Source organism: Echeneis naucrates, chromosome 2, assembly GCF_900963305.1.
Source record: "Echeneis naucrates chromosome 2, fEcheNa1.1, whole genome shotgun sequence".
In the NCBI taxonomy this organism is placed as follows: Eukaryota; Metazoa; Chordata; class Actinopteri; order Carangiformes; family Echeneidae; genus Echeneis; species Echeneis naucrates.
The window spans coordinates 2,492,145-2,511,571 of NC_042512.1; the positions used below are offsets into that span (position 1 = coordinate 2,492,145).

General features: G+C 42.4%; 12 non-coding genes across 12 annotated transcripts; 7 read left to right on the top strand and 5 right to left on the bottom strand.

Moving 5' to 3' along the window:
- Positions 1-435: 435 nt before the first annotated feature.
- On the top strand, positions 436-517 carry trnal-uag (transfer RNA leucine (anticodon UAG)). Its single transcript has one exon. It is a non-coding gene; the product is annotated as a tRNA-Leu (tRNA).
- A 1,037-nt stretch (positions 518-1,554) lies between these two features.
- trnas-gcu (transfer RNA serine (anticodon GCU)) lies at positions 1,555-1,636 on the top strand. Its single transcript has one exon. It is a non-coding gene; the product is annotated as a tRNA-Ser (tRNA).
- Positions 1,637-1,831: 195 nt separating this feature from the next.
- trnat-ugu (transfer RNA threonine (anticodon UGU)) lies at positions 1,832-1,905 on the bottom strand. The gene has a single exon. It is a non-coding gene; the product is annotated as a tRNA-Thr (tRNA).
- Positions 1,906-2,074: 169 nt separating this feature from the next.
- Positions 2,075-2,146, top strand: trnae-cuc (transfer RNA glutamic acid (anticodon CUC)). Its single transcript has one exon. It is a non-coding gene; the product is annotated as a tRNA-Glu (tRNA).
- A 344-nt stretch (positions 2,147-2,490) lies between these two features.
- trnaw-cca (transfer RNA tryptophan (anticodon CCA)) lies at positions 2,491-2,562 on the bottom strand. The gene has a single exon. It is a non-coding gene; the product is annotated as a tRNA-Trp (tRNA).
- Positions 2,563-2,650: 88 nt separating this feature from the next.
- Positions 2,651-2,761, bottom strand: trnal-caa (transfer RNA leucine (anticodon CAA)). Its single transcript has 2 exons — positions 2,724-2,761; positions 2,651-2,696 (listed from the first exon to the last, which is right to left on the bottom strand). It is a non-coding gene; the product is annotated as a tRNA-Leu (tRNA).
- A 6,079-nt stretch (positions 2,762-8,840) lies between these two features.
- trnaq-uug (transfer RNA glutamine (anticodon UUG)) lies at positions 8,841-8,912 on the top strand. The gene has a single exon. It is a non-coding gene; the product is annotated as a tRNA-Gln (tRNA).
- A 2,267-nt stretch (positions 8,913-11,179) lies between these two features.
- Positions 11,180-11,253, top strand: trnat-ugu (transfer RNA threonine (anticodon UGU)). Its single transcript has one exon. It is a non-coding gene; the product is annotated as a tRNA-Thr (tRNA).
- Positions 11,254-12,227: 974 nt separating this feature from the next.
- On the top strand, positions 12,228-12,301 carry trnai-aau (transfer RNA isoleucine (anticodon AAU)). The gene has a single exon. It is a non-coding gene; the product is annotated as a tRNA-Ile (tRNA).
- Positions 12,302-12,886: 585 nt separating this feature from the next.
- On the bottom strand, positions 12,887-12,960 carry trnat-agu (transfer RNA threonine (anticodon AGU)). Its single transcript has one exon. It is a non-coding gene; the product is annotated as a tRNA-Thr (tRNA).
- Positions 12,961-13,874: 914 nt separating this feature from the next.
- Positions 13,875-13,946, bottom strand: trnae-cuc (transfer RNA glutamic acid (anticodon CUC)). Its single transcript has one exon. It is a non-coding gene; the product is annotated as a tRNA-Glu (tRNA).
- A 1,019-nt stretch (positions 13,947-14,965) lies between these two features.
- Positions 14,966-15,038, top strand: trnak-uuu (transfer RNA lysine (anticodon UUU)). The gene has a single exon. It is a non-coding gene; the product is annotated as a tRNA-Lys (tRNA).
- Positions 15,039-19,427: the final 4,389 nt, after the last annotated feature.

Below are 19,427 nucleotides of genomic sequence, written 5' to 3' on the forward strand. Positions count from 1 at the left end.
CCTCTAGGTTATGGGCCCATAACCACGCTACACCACTCTGCTGCAAACCACCCCAGATGGGACTTGAACCTAATAGTGACTTGTGGGTTCAAGTCCCATCTGGGGTGGTTGCACGCTGCAACAACATGTCTCTTTGGGTTAATCGGTCAGCGTGTTCACTGAAGCAGCTGTTCACTGAAAGGATGGTGGTTCAAGCCCACCCAGGGAAGTGCTTTGTCTTATCCACTGGAACTTTAGTCGACACATGGAAGATTTGATTTGGAGAAGGTGTGTGTCCGGGTTCCCAGGGATGTTCTGTGGGAATATAGAACCATCCCATCACTATACACCAAGAGACAAAGAAGCTGGACTTGAGAGTTTGAGAGGTTGGATGCTGCACGCTGATTGTTTGTGTGTCCAGGACGTTTCAAGGACATCTTTCTGCCATTCTCATGTGGTAGTGTGGCCGAGCGGTCCAAGGCGCTGGATTTAGGCTCCAGTCTCTTCAGAGGCGTGGGTTCGAATCCCACCACTGCCAAGCTTTGCACTCTGCAGTATAATCTTGAAGTGTTTAAATCTAAAGCTCTTATGAATATAGTGTTCCACCAGTGGCTACCATCACTTTGAGTTACTGAAGTGGGGACCGACATACAAATAAAATAATCTAAATCTGCTTTTATTAGCGGAGCGACTGCTCTTGTTCTTTCTGTAGCTAAAAGTTGAAACCCAGCAAAACATATCAAATGATAAAAATAAAGATTTGAAGAAGGAATGAAAATAAAAGTGATGAACTGTGGATGGCAGCCTGCTGTTGATCTGACTGAACAACAATGCAGAAACAACAGACAAAGTCAAATTAATCAGAATTAAGAATTAAGAATTAAAGGTTCAATTCAGTATAGAATGTCTTTTTAATCATCTGACATCACAGACCTTCTGACATCATAGATCATCTGACATCACAGATCGTCTGCCATGGCAAAAGCAGCGCAAAAGTTCACTGCAAATGCAGTAAAAAAAAAATATCACTGCAAATGCACTGCAAACTCAACTGAGAGCGAAGCACTGCTGGGGTTTGAATGCAGGATGTCCTGTTTATAAGACAGACACTTTAAGCAGTGAAGCATCAGTGCTGCCAGTTTCTCTGCAGTTTTTTTTCTAAAACCACGTCTGTGTCAGTCAACGCTTGTGCTCCTCACAATTGTGTGTCACTTCCACAAAGGTTGAAAGCTGTGCTTCCTCACAACAAGAAGGTGCCCTGTCCTTTGAGGAGAAAACTATCCAGGCTGGAAAATGTTGAGTCACAGGAGCGTTGCTGTGCATGGTTGTTGTGGCCGAGTGGTTAAGGCGATGGACTAGAAATCCTTTGGGGTTTCCCCGCGCAGATTCGAATCAGATGATTTCTCTTTTCACCTGCTGCAGCAGCTCAGAGCCTCTGTGGTTCGGTAAAGGTCCAAAGAAGATGTAGATCAGTGGTAGACAGTCATCAAAAAAAAAGGCCACTCAAAGCAGAAACACTGCTCAGGCTAAAGACCAGACCGTCTTCAGACCACATGTTCAGGTAAACATTAACAGGACGAGGTGGCCGAGTGGTTAAGGCGATGGACTGCTAATCCATTGTGCTCTGCACGCGTGAGTTGGAATCCCATCCTCGTCGGTACATATTTGCCCATCAAAGTGAGTCCACAATACGCAAAGACTGCCTGATTAGATGGCACAGAGGCTCAAAATTTGCATTTCTTCACACGTGTAGCGTGGACAAATATAGGTTGTTTCCATTTTCCAAGGATGGCAGAGCAACATTTCTACATGTTGATGTCTGTTATATCTATAACATCTAACATTAGGCGCAAGGCACTGCTGGGATTTGAACCCAGGATCTCCTGTTTACAAGACAGGTGCTTTGACCAGCTAAGCCACAGCACCACTCGGAAGTACATGTATATGCAGAGTTATGATTCTTAACAATTTTTGTTACCTGTGAAAAGTGGTCACCAAATTTCCTTCTGCTAAACACAAAATTAAAATGTTCTGAGGGGGAGAACTTCTCAGTCATCAAAAATCTCACACACTACAACATTCAGCATCCACACACTCCCTGATGGTCTAGTGGCTAGGATTCGGCGCTCTCACCGTCGCGGCCCGGGTTCGATTTCCGGTCAGGGAAAATATTTTTAACAGATATTGATAACGGTATCGGGGAAAAATTTCATATCGGTGCATCAGTAGTTTGAAGGTTTGAAGTCTTCTGTGTGACAGGCAGAGATACTGTCCACTATATTAACGAGGAGGAGGAAAGAGAAACATCATGTGGTGTGTGACTTCACTTCCTCTGTGGAAAAACAAACTGTGAATGAAGTTCTCTAATGTCTTGTGAATGATAGTCCAATAGTCCTCCTGGAATTCTAAAATTGTCTGTGATGTGAAGAAATGAAATGGATCATCAGAAAAACACTTCCTGCTGCACCACAGAGTATGTGAGGGTTTACCAAAAAGTGCAAACAGATGATCTGACCCTGACGTGAGTTGAACACGCAACCTTCTGATCTGGAGTCAGACGCGCTACCATTGCGCCACAGAGTCGCACAGATTTGCAAAACTGTGACAACCTTTTTTTCATCACATTTTTCATCCACTTTGGAAGAGTTTGGATCTTGCAAAATGCTTTCTTTGTCAGGAGTGGGATTCGAACCCACATCTCCATTCAGAGACCAGAATGCCCTTCAGTGAAGGAAGGAGTTTACCTTGAGTCTGGCGCCTTAGACCACTCGGCCATCCTGACAGACAGATGGTCGTTTGAATTTGAATTACTTCCATGTGACAAGTGTGACTCTGCATTGCCATCATATTGGAGGTGGGTTTGGCTGTGCGGTCAGCATTGGTGGTTCAGTGGTAGAATTCTCGCCAGCAGTCAGCTCTGCCTGGATGCAACAGTGGTCAGGGCTGTACTGTATGTTTATACTGAAACACTGACAGCTCTCCTCCATCTCACTCTTTTACTTACTCTGGGTTCCAGGCCTTGTTGGTGCAGTAGGCAGTGTGTCAGTCTCATGAAGTTCCACTTCCAGGCCATGGAAGCAACAATGAGAAGTCATTTTCACTGTGTGATGTACAAGACGGAGAAAAAAGTTAAAGGTTTCTGCATCGCTGTTCAGTCAGATCAACAGCAGGCTGCCTTCCACAGTACATCATTTTTATTTTCATTCCTTCTTCAAATCTTTATTTTTATCATTTAATATGTTTTGCTGTGTTTGAACTCCTTAACGCTTTGAGCTACAGAAAGAACAGGAGCTGTCGCAACACACAAGCATTTCAAAATAAAAGCCGATTTAGATTATTTTATTTGTATCTTCAGCTCAGATGTAGGCAAAACACAACACTGTCGTCGAGAAGGATCTTTTCCACTTCGGTGACTCAAAGTGACGGTGGCCACTGGAGAATCCAGCACCTTGGACCGCTCGGCTACACAACCACATACATCTGCTAGCTTCACTGCACTAATGCCACATGTCTCACATTTTGTGTCTCCTCAAAGCTGCGTCCAAACGTTAGGAGGAGAGAGTACCAGAAAGATGTCCTTGAAGCATCCTGGACACACAACCAGTCAGCGTGCAGCATCCAACCTCACAAACTCTCAAACTATATTTCATGGTTCTGGTGAAACCAAAGTCGAGGAAAAGGACAACACAACTGTGTGAACATCAGCATGTCGTGTTTATGGAACAGACCCTGGCTTCAGGTTTGTAGACATATTAAATTTGTTCTCCAAAGAACGGAAAAATGATGAGACAGGCAACAGGCAAGGTGTTGCACTGATGGTGAGAGTTGAATAGCAGCCTCGTCAAACCAACTGACTACAGAGGTGATGCCCCCTTGTTGCGAAAATCAGGGATTGACTCCAAATATCCAAAATTAACTGAAAAAAGGCTCAGCTGTCACAATAAACACATCAAAACTGAAACAATTAAACTGTATAGTGTGAGCACATATTCATGGGTGTCACAAGATACTTGATGTCCTCAAGTATGAATGAATGTTTCACTGATGCAGATTTTTTTTTTTTTGACATTCCTTTGGTTCCTGTTTTCTGCTTGAGTGATATTTTTATGAGCTCTCTTCGGTACCAGAGCATCCCTGTGACCTTACTGTGACCTGTGGATCTCATTTCTGCCAGCCAGAGTCTGTTATGAATGATAAAATCTGAAAACATTCATGGAATACATAGAAAACAGCATCACAGAGTGACAAATATTGTTAGAACTTTATAGCAAAGTATGTCACAATAAGTAGAAAATATGTTGATAGACCGACAGCATAGGTCTCACTTTGAGCGATGATTTAGAAAATAATGCTCAATGCTCATTTTCACAAAACTACAATGGATCACAGTTTAGTTCTGATAAAGTGAGTAACTTACAGGTTTAATCCATTTTCAGTTTCATCACAGCATATTTTAGGCATAATACAACAAATTGTCACATAATTTCTGATGGCAAATAAAAAAAACAAAAAACAAAAGCACATGTTTCTATAAAGATGAATTAGCAGAACAAAAGTCACAATTTTTTCTGCGTTTTATTGAAATTCTTTGACAAAACCTTTTTTTCTGGTATATATGTCACTGACTCAAACACAACTGAGTGAGGACAAAAAACAACAAAGCAAAAGTAAAAACAAATTACCAAACATGTTACAGTTTACTTTTGGTCAACCAGCAAAGATCCTGCAGTCACCTGCTTCGGTCTTTCTCTTCTTAACATTTGTCACAACCAAACGGTTTCCCCTCTGTATGGACCTCCATGTGAAATTTCAGGTTTCGCCTTAGTTTAAATGTTTTGCCACAAATATCACAGCTGAAGGGTTTCTCTTCTGTGTGGACTACCATGTGTGCTTTAAGGATTTTCTGTAGTTTAAACCTTTTCCCACAAACATCACAGCTGAAGGGTCTCTCTCCTGTGTGGACTACCATGTGTGCTTTAAGGATTGTCTGTACTTTAAACCTTTTCCCACAAATATCACAGCTGAAGGGTTTCTCTTCTGTGTGGACTACCATGTGTGCTTTAAGGATTTTCTGTAGTTTAAACCTTTTCCCACAAACATCACAGCTGAAGGGTCTCTCTCCTGTGTGGACTACCATGTGTGCTTTAAGGATTGTCTGTACTTTAAACCTTTTCCCACAAACATCACAGCTGAAGGGTCTCTCTCCTGTATGGACCGTCATGTGCATGTCTAAGCTTCTCTTTCGTTTAAACCTTTTCCCACAAATATCACAGCTGAAGGGTTTCTCTTCTGTGTGGATTACCATGTGTGATTTAAGGGTGTTCTGTAGTTTAAACCTTTTCCCACAAACATCACAGCAGAACAGTCTCTCCCCTGTGTGGACTGCCATGTGTAGTTTTAGAATATCCCGTCGCTTAAATCTTTTGCCACAAAATGAGCAGCCACACGGTCTCTCTTCTGAGTGAACTACCATGTGAGACCTAAGATGGGCCTTCTTCAAAAAAAATTTCCCACAAACATCACAGCAGAACAGTCTCTCCCCTTTGTGGACTACCTTGTGACTCTTCAGATCCCACTTTTTTTTAAACGTTTTCCCACACTCAGAGCAGCTGATGGGTTTTTCATTACTGTCACATCCTATAACATTTACATCACCTTCATCTATTTTCACATCTAACTGGGCCACTCTGGTTTCATTAGAATCATTCTCACTGATTTCAGTATCAGAGGAGTCTGAGGCCTCTTCCTCTGGATCTGGATCTGGTTGAAGAGGACTCTGTGGATCACAGCTCCTGGCCGGTTCATTCATCTCTTCATCCTCACTCTTCACCTGAAACGGCCTCACAGGGTTCCTGGTCTCCTCCAGTCCTGGTACCTGGTCCTCCTCCTGTTCCTGTTTAAGGACTGGACTCTCTGAATCCTCCGGATCCGGACTGGAGGTGAACTCAGGAGGAACCTCTTTTTTCACCATCAGCTGCTGAACATCTGGAGGAAACGATTCAATAATGAATCCTCTTTATTAGCTACAATATGAACACAGTTATTCCTCCAGCTGCTTCATTCTACATCTGCCAAATACAGTCCTCAGCCTTTCTCACTCATAAAAACAACCGACCCGTTTTGTGGATCAGGACTCGGGGCTGCAGCAGCTCCAGCTGGCTCCTCTGCAGGTCGATCTCCTGCCTGAAGCCCGAAGCCTCCTCCTCATATCCGGCTACCATTCTGTCCACGGCCGCTAAGATCTCCCGGGAGGCGGCGGCGAGTCTGTCGGTGACAAAACCCCGCAGGACTTCTGCTGTGGACATTTTACCTTGTTCACCTTTCAGCTGAGGGACAAAAGACCATCAGTCCTGTTTGTGTGCTGCAAATATACGGATATTATCAGTATGAGACACTTTATCAAAACATTTCCTATATTATTCTTTTAAACATTGATTCAATGTGGTCATTAACCTGCAATTTGCCCTTTAAGGTAACATTTGTGACTTTCTAACTACTTTCTTAACCCTCCACCCTCCATATCATTGATAAAACTTGCTGACTTGTGATTGACTTCTGAAATCACCAACATTACCCCAACAAATAGCACTTACTGCTCTCAGAACACAAGTCTGTGCTTCAGTTGGGGAAACGTTGGTGACAAATGCACTAATTCAGCTGATCTGAAGAAATGTATTAATTTTTGTTCAAATTTCATCCAGGACAACCCCAAAGAGAAGCACTTTTACAACAGGAAGTCTTCCGTCTTTTTATTTGAAATGATCATTGTTGCATTCTAAGAAGAAGTTGTTGTTTTTGTCAGTCAGCACTGCTCCAACAAGTAGAACTTACTGAATTCAACAGTCAAGTCAGTGCTCAAGTTAAGGTAACATTTGTGGCTTTCAAACTACTTTCTTAACCCCCAATTGATAAAATGATAAAACTTCTTGTCCTGGTGATTGAATAAAAGACAGAATTGCATTCCTCGTTTTTTTTTTTTTTGTCCAATTTCCAACCAGGACAACCCCAAAGAGAAGCACTTATGCACAAAGACTTCATCAGTGTCTCTGATTGTAGTGATCCGAGTTAGATCTGAAGAAAATGTGGCTCCAAGACTTACTGTTGTTTTTGTCAATTAACACTGAAAGTGGAAAAAGAGAGCAATTGAATTGGCTAAGTCACATTAAGCTTTAATTTTTACCTCACTTAGGATCTTCTCCTCAAGAGTCTTTGCATTAACTTCCCAGTCGTGTCCAATGGACTCCCTTTCAGGCTTCTACCTGAATTTATCTTATACCTGAATGAAACCACTCCCACAGCTGCCTGCCTACTTAGTTTGGGCGGTTTCAATGGTCTTGGTAATGGTTTGTAATGAAGAACACATTTAGTCCATCAGGAACAGACAACGATCCTCTTAAATTCATGAGGACCGTTAGCATATGGTGAGAGGACTGTTAACTGCAGTGATTAGGGATTAGGGTTGTGTTGTTGTGGCTGATCTACAAATTTAAAATAGCAAATCATCATAATTTTTTACTGAATTTCTGAGCAGGACAACCCCAAAGAAAAGCATTTATGTAGAAAGGAATAATTGTAGCTGTCTGAGTTAGAGCTTGCTGTTGTTTTTGTCAGTCAACAAATAGCTGAGCTGTGTAGTTGTGTTGTGTTAGAAACACCAAACATGTCCAGAAAAGACAGACTGTTCTGTGTATTTCCCTGAAGAGTTGCCAGACTGTGTTCACACCATGATTCCTGCCATCACAGTTCAGCTTTTTCATCTTACTTTTGTTATCCTTCCCAAAATTTTATTTGATGGCACAGAGGGACCCCGAGGCACTAACAAAAAAAGGAGGGGGGCCTGAAAGTGTGACTTGGTTCCCATCGTTCATATTAAAGAGCCATTCAAGAGACTCTCTGTGATCAGCTTAGGGTTAGCTGTCATGTTTCTAAAAGCATGTCTGAGGAAACAAAGCGTCAACAAGTGTTCAAGGCAGTGAGTTGGCGCCTCTCACCACTTCCAGTTCAACTTCCAGGCCATGGAAGCAACAATGAGAAGTCATTTCCACTGTGTGCTGTGCAGAAACAGCTCCGTTGGTAGAGTCTCTGGTTCAATCCTGGATTTTAGTACCTGTGGTTTATCTTTAGAAGACTATCTTTTTTAATTAATGAGAGATAAAAAGCTATTTAGGAAATGTCAAGGTGCCAAACAAACCAACAGTTTCTACCAACATTTAATTGAGGAATCAGTTGAACGAGGACAGATGGGAATTAAAGCAAAACAAATTCATCAGTAAGGATCTTACCTAAGAGGGCCCTCAGACAAAGAAGCTGGGTCACAGCACAGCACAGAGGATTTGAACCCACAGATCCAGAAGAGACTGCAGCACAGCCTGCTATGAGCAGAGTGGAGCAGCAGAAGTGTTTTGGGCCCATAATACAGAAGTTGATGGATTGAAACCCTCCTCTGCTATTCTAACACACTGGCTGAATGTCATTTATCTCTTCCTCCAGTAATGTGTACAGTTGTCACTGTGCTCAGTGACTCAGTGATGCTGTTGGATGCTTATAGGGCCGCCGTTCTTAAAGTGTGGGCTCCACCCCACTGGTGGGGAACAGAGACATGACAGGTGGGGCTTTGTTAATGCCTTTCTTTATGGACAACAAAGATCAGAAATTCAAAACAAAACACCCCCACACACACAAAAAGTCATCAGTAACACTTAACACAGAACTGCTCCTTTTCTTTCAGCTCACTTTTAAGTTTTATTTTCTTGCAAAAGAAAAATAAAAAAGGAAGCACACATTCACCATATAAGAAGTGGAGACAGTTTGGCTCCAACAATGACATCCCTTGACACTGGAACATTGATAAAGAGCCCTGTGGTTCCATGGTGTAATGGTTAGCACTCTGGACTTTGAATCCAGTGATCCGAGTTCAAGTCTCGGTGGAACCTCTGTCTTCTGATTTTGTGGGATAGTGACTACATATAACAGTAACTCCACTCCACCCAAAACAGTGATCCAACCCTGAGCAGAGAGGAGGCTTCATGAAACAGCTTCTCTTTTCACCTGCTGCAGCAGCTCAGAGCCTCTGTGGTTCAGTAAAGGTCCAAAGAGGATGTAGCTCAGTGGTAGAGGACATGTCATATTGTGAATGAAGCTCACAGGACAGTCATGGTCACATACACTTCTCTCCTCCAAACCTTTGAGGTTTCCTGTCTCAATCTGATGTTCATTTGATTTAGGCTCCATGAGTGTGACTGAGTGTTTTTTTTTTCCCATTTTTGTTTCCTTCCTCTACAATAGAGAGTGAGAACGTGTTGGAAAAACATGTGACATGCTTCTTATGTGAGGTGATCATCAGGGATCGCCTCTCTGTTCAGCTTCATTGGCTCGTACAGTCATTTCCCAGATGATCTGTCAGTGAGGATTCCACAAAATTACCATCGCTGTTGCTTCAGTTGCCAAGATACTGCAACTAACAACCAGACAGCAAACCTTACACAGCTCCATAGTGTAACAGTTCACACCGTTAACGACTGAAAGTCAACAGATGGGCTCGTCCAGGATTTGAACCCAATCAACATGTTGCATAGCATATTTATCATACAGGAAGACCATAATGTTTCAGGTGGAGTCAGAGACATATTAGAACACAACAAGAGTGCAGGGAGCTCAAGTCTGCTCCATTTAAGCTCAAATCTGTGAAATGCCATGCCATGCCAAATGACATGCCCAAACAAACTCCGCATGGCCAAATCCCCCTCCCCCTCCTGAAACATACACACAAACGGTAACTACACAGAAATAAACATCGGTTGTTGATATTGGCCGTTTTACTCATCGGACTGATGCTGATGTGTTACAGAATTACCAGCATCAGCTGATACATTGTGCATACCGACATCAAACCTTTGAGAAAGTGACACACAACTATGAAGAGCACAAGTGTTCACCGACACAGACGTGGTTTCAGAGACAAACTGCAGAGAAATTGGCAGTACTGATGCTGAACACACATTTAGAACAAAAAACACACAAAAAAGTCATCGTTAATAGCCTGTATGGAGTCTAAAGGAAAAGAGGAGAGAACATGTCACACGCTGTTATGACTCTTACCAAAGTTTGTCTTCCGTGAAAACCTGTCAGTCACCAAATTTCCTTCTGCTAAACACAGCACCAACCACTAAATTACTGTTCCTCTTATCCAGATACTGCAGGTAAAAGCTGTAATACAGGAAGTGATGGTTTGTTTCAGTGATGAGCAGGAACTCCACTGAGAGTGAAGCTCTGCTGGGGTTTGAATGCAGGATGACCTTCCTCAAAGGTTTGAAGTGATTTGTGAGTCTGAAGAGCTGCTGCCTTTGATACATCACCTGATGATGTCACAGTACTCACAGAATGAAACTCCTCCTTTGAAGCTGCTTTGAAGAATTAATAAAGGACAAGGCCTCTGTCTTCGGATCAGAAAACTGAGGGTTCCAGTTCCTTCTTGGTTGGTCAGTGGTGTATTACAGGTGAAGGGACTTAACAACTTGAAATTTCCTGCATATTTTTTTCACTCTCATTTCAGCTTTAAGTAGCAATGCCTGGTATAAAAGGCATTCATGTGGGAGACCTAGAATCCATGATGTGTTCCACCAATAGACTGTAACTGCACACTAGTGGTCCATTAGAATAATGAACGTGGGTAGAAGATAATATAATACATAATTAAAAAACAAAACTCTGTCTTCTGCTCTATAAGACATTACTGGGACAAGATTCCATCGCCTTTGAAATGATTCAGTTGCCTTTGAAGTGACTGTGATGTCATTGGCTCCCCATAATTCCATGTAAATACCAGCTGGCAGACAGAGTCACATCACAGTACATGCACAGGAGAACTACAGCGAAACACACTGACAAACACAAACATCATGCCAAAGAGGATGAAGATCGCACATGGAGGCCAAAATAACGGCAACACAGCAGAAGAAGGCCTGCTATCTTTATTAGCATTTGTATCTGTATACACACACACACAATCACACACACCACGTTTTCCAGCCCTCATGGTTCTTGGGGAATCCATACATGTGGAAACCCTTCTCGGACTGATTGGAGCATCCAAACGCTGCACTCCTACATTAAAACAAACCACTTTACCATCAACCTCAACTGCAGTATACACATTACACTTCCATCACCAGATCCTCTGTATATACATGTACTTCAGAGTGGTGCTGTGGCTTAGCTGGTCAAAGCACCTGTCTTGTAAACAGGAGATCCTGGGTTCAAATCCCAGCAGCGCCTTGTTGGTAGTGTTAAATGTTATAGATATAACAGACACAGCTTTAGTTAATAATGAGAATTTAGTGGTTTCAACCTCAAATCCTTGAACACTGTCTGGTTGACATGTTTCGGTGATATTAGACTTCTATGGACCATTTTTGCAGAATCAACAACTAATAACTCCACAACGAGACTGTGTGACGTCACTGGAGATCAAAGTCATTTCCTGCCTTTCATTGATGCCCCACGCGACACAGATGGATACGTCACACTCTCACGGTCGCTTCAAATGAATGAGTGCATGCAGTTTCTGTATTGTAGTGACCATCATGACTCTTACCAAAGTTTGTCTCCTGTTAAAAAAGTGCAATCACCACATTTCAACCTGCTCAACAGCAGGGTACAACTCAGACAGACTAAAGCCAGCTGAACACCAACAAGGATGGGATTCAAACCCACGCGTGCAGAGCACAATGGATTAGCAGTCCATCGCCTTAACCACTCGACTTAACCTAAAGATTTCAGCTGTAAGCCTCTACAGTCCTCCGCTCTACCAACTGAGCTGTCGAAGGGAGCTGCTGGTGCTGCTGCAACTAATAACTCCACAATGAGACTGTGTGACATCACTGGAGATCAAAGGCATTTCCCGTCTTTCATTGATCTCCCACATGACACAGATGCATACACACTCTCTCACGTTCCCTTCAAATGGATGAGCGCAGACACACAGAAATCACTCTGGACTGATGATGTCACAATACTCACAGAATGAAACTCCTCCTTTGAAGCTGTTTTGGAGAATTTCCAAAATCACATGTGATTCAGATGTAAACACAAAGGCTGCCCCACTGTCACCATTCAGAACAGCTGAGAGGCTTATTGATACAAATACATGCTAAGCCAGCAGCCGATGCTGGCGTGCTGAATTTTCCAAAAAGTTTAAGCTGCTATTTATTCTGTATACTTTTATAATAAGCCTTAGAAGCATCCAAGCAGGCCGGTTAGCTCAGCTGGTTAGAGCGTGGTGCTAATAACGCCAAGGTCATGGGTTCAATCCCCATACTGGCCAGCTGCAGAGTCCTTGAAGTAGTTCAGGAGTTTGTAACAGAAGCCTTTTCACTGACAACACCACAGTCACACATTGAACCCATGTTACAGCCACCTGGGTGAAAACAGCAGCTGGTGTTTGCTGATGATGACTCAGGGCGTTTCTTTAAATGCTAAGGTTAAGGTAACAATTGTGACTTTCAAACTAATTCAGATGTTCTTAACCCCCACACCCTAAAAACTGATAAAACTTGTGATTGTGATTGACTTGTCTTATCCACTGGAATTATAGTGGACATGTGGAACACCAAGATTTGTTCTGGAGAAGGTGTATGACTAGGTTCACAGGGATGTTCTGGAGTATGGAGCCATCCCATCACTATATGACAATAAGCTTCCCTTTCCCCCAGACAACTACAGGGTGTAACAGATGTACAGCTGTGGTGAGGACGGGTTACAGGTCTGTAGCTGGAGGACTTTGGCACCATCAACTGCAGGATGTTCCAAAGGGAGACATGAAGACTCTGCAGTTACCTGATTGGTCAGAGAGTTTTAATGGAACTCCTGCAGAAGAAGTTACATGGGTTTATCTCAACAACCTTAAAACAGGTGCTGCTGGGATTTGAACCCAGGATCTCCTGTTTACTAGACAGGCGCTTTGACCAACTAAGCCACAGCACCACTATGATGCACAGAAATGTACAGAGGATCTTAAAATATTCCAACATAAGTAGCTGACCATCATGACTCTTACAAGACAGGTGCTTTGACCAGCTAAGCCACAGCAGCACTGCAACATTCATCTACCTTAACCTTTGAATTAACATTCAACAGGTTAAAGACATTTAGTGATTGTTGAATACAGACCTAATTCAGGATAATTCTACGCAGAACACCAGGTTGCACAGAGCAGCCTCTCTGTGTCAAACTTTTTTGTGTTCATGTTTTTGTTTATTGTTCATTATTTTCACACTTTGGTTCCATTTTTTCTCGTCTCAATCTGATGTTCTTTTGATTTAGGCTCCATGAGTGTGACTGAGTGTTTTTTTTCCCATTTGTGTTTCCTTCCTCTACAATAGTGTAATGGTTAGCACCCCGAATGGCTGCAAGTCAACAGATGGGCTCATCCGGGATTTGAACCCTCTCGCACCCTAAGCGAGAATTCAGAGATAATTTTGGTTGACAGGAGTGTTGAAGCAGGTAATCATCTCATCCAGCACAGTGATGAGTCTGCCTACAGACAGCAGGTGGACAGACTGGTCGTCTGGTGTGGTCAGAACCACCTGGAGCTAAATCTGAAGACAGTGGTTTTCAGGACACTTGTTATTTTATTTTTATGTACTAGACCGTAACTTCATTGTGAAGTTTTGACGTGAGTTAAAAAAAGAGGCCAAAACATTAGAGAACTTCATTCTCTGTTTGTTTTTCCACAGAGGAAGTGAAGTCACACACCACATGATGTTTCTCTTTCCTGCTCCTCGTTACTGTATAGTGGACAGTATCTCTGCCTGTCACACAGAAGACTTCAAACCTTCAAACTACTGATGCACCGCTATTTTTCCCCGATACCGTTATCAATATCTGTTAAAATTATTTTCCCTGACCGGGAATCGAACCCGGGCCGCGGCGGTGAGAGCGCCGAATCCTAGCCACTAGACCATCAGGGAGTGTATGGATACTAAATGTTGTAGTGTGTGAGATTTTTGATGACTGAAAAGTTCTCCCCCTCAGAACATTTTAAATGCATTTTAATTTTGTGTTTGTTGAAATGAAAATGAAATGCAAATGAAAATGCACATCTGCAGTCAAACAGGTTCAGGTAGATGCAGAGTCCGACATTAAAACAAACCACTTTACCATCAACCTCAGATATATATATATATGTATATATATATATATATATATATACACATTACACTTCCATTACCAGATCCTTTTTATATACATGTACTTCAGGGTGTTGCTGTGGCTTAGCTGGTCAAAGCACCTGTCTTGTAAACAGGAGATCCTGGGTTCAAATCCCTCCAGTGCCTTGCGCATAATGTTAAATGTTATAGATATAACAGACACAGTTTTAGTTAAGAATGAGAATTTAGTGGTTTCAACCTCAAATCCTTGAACACTGTCTGGTTAACATGTTTCGGTGATATTAGACTTCTATGGACCATTTCACTGCACTGGACCATTTTTGCAGAATCAACAACTAATAACTCCACAACGAGACTGTGTGACGTCACTGGAGATCAAAGGCATTTCCTTTCTTTCATTGATGCCCCACGCGACACAGATGGATACGTCACACTCTCACGTTCGCTTCAAATGAATGAGTGCATGCAGTTTCTGTTGTGTAGTGACCATCTGGTGACACTGATCTATAAAATAATGAAACCATGAGTCTTTCATGTTCAAGGCCCATTTGTGTAGGAAAGATCTTGAGTCTGGCACCTCAGACCGCTGAGCCATCCTGACATGTGTGTCCAGCTGCCAGTCATCATCATATGATAGAAACATGTTGGTTTTTTTATTAATATATTTTAATTAGTAAATGGCAGAGAGGCCTTCAGGAAACAGAGAGAGAGAGAGATGACCTGCAGGATCAACCCCCTGGCTGGGACAGGGCTGTTTGTTCAACGAGTCAAGTTGAAATAATTAATTGAATTTCATCTGAATTTTGACCCCATTAGAAGCCTGAGTAGCTCAGTCGGTAGAGCATCAGACTTTTAATCTGAGGGTCCAGGGTTCAAGTCCCTGTTCAGGTGCTGCAGCTTCTTCCCAGCAGTGATAGGTGACACTGATCTATGAAATAATGAAACCATGAGTCTTTCATGTTCAAGGCCCATTTGTGCAGGAAAGATCTAGAGTCTGTTACCTCAGACCACTGAGCCATCCTGACACGTGTGTCCAGCTGCCACTCTCTGGTGAGGAAACAGGAAAGTTAATGCTAGCTTTGATAGCACAGTGTCAGCTCTCTCTCTCCCTCTCTCAACCCAACCGTTCGAGGCAGATGGTTTCCCCCCCTGAGCCTGTTTCTGTCTGTTAAAAGAAGTTCTTCCTTGACACTGGTGCCAAGTGCTTGCTCATTGGGGATCTGTTGAGTGTCTAAATAATTTTAGAGTTTTGTCTATACCTGCTCTTTATGTAAAGATGATTGATGTAACTTTTTTGTGATTTGGCGCTATACAAATAAATCTGATTTGATGTGTGGAGTGGCAGTGGAGGGTTAGGGTTAGTGGGTTATGCAGAGTGTCTGGTAATGGAAGTGTAATGTGTATAATCAGTGACAGATTACTAATCACTGTAAAAGGGATGAAACTGAATTATTTCATTCCTTCAAAAAGCTTTAAGATAAATATATTCAACCACTTTTTGATTCCTGACCTGTTCCAAAATGAATTGCTTATGAGACAGCCCACCATTTCAGGTGCATGTGATTACATTGAAATAATATTAAAACAGTTGATTTATTTCATTTTATTCCATTCAGAAAGTAAAAATAATATATTTTATGACATTGTTACACACAGTGACATATTTCAAGTGTTTATTTCTTTTAATATTGATCATTGTGACCTCCAGCTGATGAAAACCCAAAAGTAGTTTATTTCAACAACATTTGACTTCACCTACAAGGAACTGCTGGGATTTAAACACAGGCTGCTTTAACCAGCTAACATACACAACCTTTGTCTGCATTGATTGTGAAATCATTCAGCCTGTTTGAACCCAGGACCTCTCGCACCCTAAGCAAGAACCAGACCCCTAGACCAATGATCCATGTGGAGATTGCAACATTTTCAATCAGTCGATGGATCGAAACCATCCTCTGCTAATGGCTTTTTAGCAACAGCTCGCTGTTCACTATCCAAAGTTTGTCGTATTTGAAAATGACATCATTACAATAGTAACAATGCCATACTGAAGCTGCACTAGCTGAAGAGGGAAGATCTTCAGTCTTGAAAACAAACTTCAGTATTAACCTTGCTTGTTTTAACTCATCAACTCACTTGAGTGTTGAGATTATGTTCAAGTCCCAGCTGAGGATAGACACAACTAAGTCCACTACATGTTTCCAAACCCACGCCTCCAGAGGAGACTGCGACCTGAACACAGCGCCTTGGACCGCTCAGCCATCCTGACTGTTCGTCAAAGCACAGGAGCCCATCAGATGGCAAAGTCAAAACGACGTCTCCTTTGGGAAGAAGAGTGCTGATACGCAGCTCATGTAGAGGCACCAAGATCACAGGTTGTTAAAACCACCTGTAAGCAGAGTGGAGCAGTGGAAGAGTGCTGGGTCCAAAACCAAGAGGTGGATGATGGAAACCATCCTCTGCTGTTCTTACACACTGGATGTTTCCTCACTGTCCCATCATGAGACATGAGTTTTAGCTGGAATATGTCAGCAGTTTTTCAGCAGCACTGATTAACAGGAAAATATAAAGAAATCCCTATATTAACGCTGTGCAGATTATAGAGATTCTCTAACATGCTTTTTCATGGAATCGAAAACAGCAAACCGTTGTTGGCAGGATTCGAAGCGGCACGGACAAACCCCAATGGATTTCTAGTCCATCGCCTTAACCACTCGGCCACAACAACTACACAGAGCCACTGAGCCTTATATCATAGGTGATAGAGCTATAGATCTCTAAAAGGAAACACCTAAAACAGAGCAGAAGCCTTCTGAGCAGAGAGGAGGCTTCATCAGATGGTTCTTCTTTTCACCTGCTGCAGCAGCTCAGAGCCTCTGTGGTTAGGTAAATGTCCAAAGAGGATGTAGCTCAGCGGTAGAGGAGCTGCCATATTTCAGGTATTCTGCCTCCTCTTTCATCCAAACAGTTAAATATTGTTTAAAGTTTGTGAGGTTGGATGCTGCACAACAATGTATTTGAATTAAAGTTGATATCTTTCTATAATAATCCATCATGGACTGCTGGACACTTTCATATCAGTAAATCCACTGTGTTTTAAAGAAGTTCAGAGTGTCTGACATGGATACAGACAGACAGAGAGAGAAGAGTCCCGACACTCCCTGATCTCACCGCGGGGGTGGTCACGTGGTTCATGTCAGCCTACTGAGCTGACCGGAAGAGAGCTACAACGGAGTGCTGTGGGAGTGTGGCCGTTTTGTTTACTTCTATCACTCTGGTTAATAACATATTATAGAAAAACACGCGTGCTCTCCCCGTCGGGGAATCGAACCCCGGTCTTCCGCGTGACAGGCGGAGATACTGTAAACATGTAAACATGACAACCACTACACTACAGAAACTGCACTCATTCATTTGGAGCGAACGTGAGAGAGTGACGTGTGAATCTGTGTCGCGTGGGAGATCAATGAAAGGCAGGAAATGCCTTTGATCTCCAGTGACGTCACACAGTCTCGTTGTGGAGTTGTGCATCAGTGAAACATTCATTCATACACGACGACATAACGTATATTGTTGGAATAGAAAATCTTATTTTTTCTGTGTGTGCTCCTGAGAAAGAGGCTCAAATCCAAACCCAGGAGACAGAAGTTGAGTGAGTCAGTGAGGAAGAAGCTGCTCGTTCTCCTTCAACAGTTTGATCTGAGGAAAAGTAACTTCCTCTTTTCAGGAATCAACTTCTACCATCTGTCCACAAGATGTAGATAACTGAGCATCAACTGAGAACTGAGTTCTTCATCATCTGGAAACAGACAGCATTGTTTTCTTCAGCTGGAGCTCTTTGTTCAAATCTACATTGAGATTCAGAGCCAAATGTTTTTCCTTTCCTGGATTTACTTCATCATTTCAGTCACTCTGTGGATTCAGCTGACAAATGCAAAATACAACCAACATTTAAACGATGACATGTTGAAACAATTCTGCTGACCAGACTGAATCAATAATGTTTTGTTTCGTGGGGTAGATTGTTTGGAGGAGCCGTCAGCTCCAAAGATTTAACCCCCAATTCCGCTGCGTCACAGCTCCGGAACAGCTTCTGCATCCAGCAGCCCTCCGCAGCAGATCAGCAGAGTAACAGATACGTAGAGTCCGAATATTTCCGGATGCCGGAAAACGGCCCATAACAGACTCTCAGAACAGGTCGAGCGGGACGGAAAACAATACGAAGTGTATTTTCAAAACAAAACACACCTGGACGGGGACAGACCTGAAATCAACAGGTCATCCCGTTGACTCCATGGACGAGGAGACCAAATCACAGAATAATCCATCATCCGCCACATCCGGTAAAGACACCCATAAAAAGGATGCAGCGTGGAATACCAAAGCAGGAGTAAGTGGAGGGATGATAAATTACTGATTTGACCCAATAAATATCATCTGGTTCTCTTTATATTTATCGGTGAGAGTACGGAGGAGTTCTGGAGACATTCCGCATCCAGTGGAATCCGGTTACACCCATAACAGAGGAAACACACACACACACACACACACACACACTCAGATGGGACCACCTGACTTCCAGTAACCGCAGCAGCTGAGTGTGAAAGTGTTCAGAGTTCAGCCTCCATTTTGAAGCTGTCGGAGCAGAAGCAGGGAAACTGAAGGCTGAGGCCGGTGAGTGTTAACATTATTATTATTTCACTGTCAGTTTGTCCTTGTGGACTGTGGAGGGACGAAGACTCACAGTGGACTTCTGTGGATATACATGTAGATATTGTCTTAAGTTTTTTCATGGAAGCTGCAGTTAAAGTTCACCTTCACTCATTAGCTGCATGAAGATCAGTTCGACCATCAGGCAACATAACCAACAGCCTTCATCCTGTTTGTGTCAGTGAATGTTGAACTGATTTAAAGTCAACAAAATGGGAATATTCAAAGATTTAGCTATATTTATGTATAAAATACTGAACTTCACTCCATCTCACTACTACAAATCAAAAAATGACATAAGATATTTATATTTACAAATTTTCTTTGAAAACTGACAGTTTGATGCTCATATCTGAGACCATGATGATCATTTTCAACCAGCTACCATCTCAGATATATAAAGAAGAGTAACTAACTGAGATGGGCTGTTGAAGAGTTGAAGAACATGACAAAAAGACAGGAAGATAGAAAAAGTGATAAAAGAACACAAACTGCTCAGTTCTGTTTAATGTTCACGATTAAAATAAACTGTTATATTCATTTAAATGTTGCAGTCAGTGAATGCTTTAA